The sequence below is a fragment of the Pinus tabuliformis genome, chromosome 6 (genome assembly GCF_031772625.1).
Source record: "Pinus tabuliformis cultivar Carrire ecotype Pingquan chromosome 6, CPIR1, whole genome shotgun sequence".
Classification (NCBI taxonomy): Eukaryota; Viridiplantae; Streptophyta; class Pinopsida; order Pinales; family Pinaceae; genus Pinus; species Pinus tabuliformis.
Genome location: NC_142292.1, coordinates 944,207,014 through 944,208,427, shown reverse-complemented (window position 1 = coordinate 944,208,427; position 1,414 = coordinate 944,207,014).

Here is a 1,414-nt window from a genome sequence, read left to right as displayed (position 1 = left end):
ACCCAAGTAAAGCTCGACAAATAAATGTGCAACAAAACTTACAACATCGCACAGTGCATATAATTTTTTTAAGCTGGAGAAACCCTCGTAGGAATAAAACCATGACATATTATTAATCTGCAAATCAATGCTTATAATAATTACCCTTAGGCTTCTAAATTTTCGGTGATTTCACGACCTCCTAGACAACCATAGCATTCTTGAATTGGTGGCCTTGGATATTACCTTTTCACATTGTCTGTTATTTGGCTTAACTGGGCTACAGATATGATCTTCCAACCATTTTGTTTGCACCTTCCTCTCCTTCAGTCAGTCAGTCTTAGCTTACATGCAATGGACCCACACTCTCTCAACTCTCTCTTTTTTATGCCTTTTCTCCCAGATTTTATTATAGCCCATGTTTAATTTTTTTGGGTTGTTGCGGTTAGTATTGCCAGCTACTCAAGTCGTTACCCTAAAAGAAAAATTAAGAAGAATAAATTTAATTCAAATTTGCCTCCAAAAAATTTAGATTCGGTCCGACACAAGGAGATGTGCCCCTTAGGCACTTCATGACCACTGTAAATACAAACTCAGCCTCCATTTCTTTGGCATCCATTCAAATGACACAAAAATCATTTGCTTTTGGTTCACACATGCAAAGGAGAGAGAGAAGAAGCAAGAGGTTTGACTAGTGTTGACCACTCTTTGAACAAAATTTCTGAGGCACTGTTTGCCCGAATTTCTAAAGCAGTTGACTGAGCTCTGTCAGGGTAGTTTGACCAATTTTCCTGGGCAGTTGACCGAGTTTCTGGGCAGCTGCAGTAGGCCAAGTTTTGGCCCTATTGACTAAGGTTGACCAAAATTCTTGGCAACAATAGTAACGCCAAACTTTGCTTGTGTGGATTTTGTAGTCAATTTGACTGGAAAGTCAGATTGTACTTTCTCTGAATAGAACAATTTCTCCTAAGAAGAGATTGTAGGGTTTTTCCCGAGTTCAGGTTTTCACAATGTAAAATTGTGTCTTGTTTGTGCTTTGATTTCTCTTTATGATCCTAATATCATTATTCCATTACTATTGAGATTTTCTATGTATAATTACTTAATGATGTATGTGACATAAGTGAACTTGATTAAAGAAATCATTGGAAAGTAATTATCAGTTTAGAAGATCATATTCTCTATGAAGGAAGTTGATACCATGTTGAAGAATCTAGGGAAAACATAATAAGGTGATTCTTCTTTACTATGATAACAATTTTTGAAGCATTTATACAATTTATCTTAACTTAATGTTCCATACATTATTAGTGGGTGTGTTTACTTCATCAAACTACTACCAAAAACAAAAGAGACAATAACACAAATATTTGGCTTTCTGCCAAGGCCAAAACCTCTCCCTCTTGGAGAGGAAAACCCACACAAAATTCTTCTT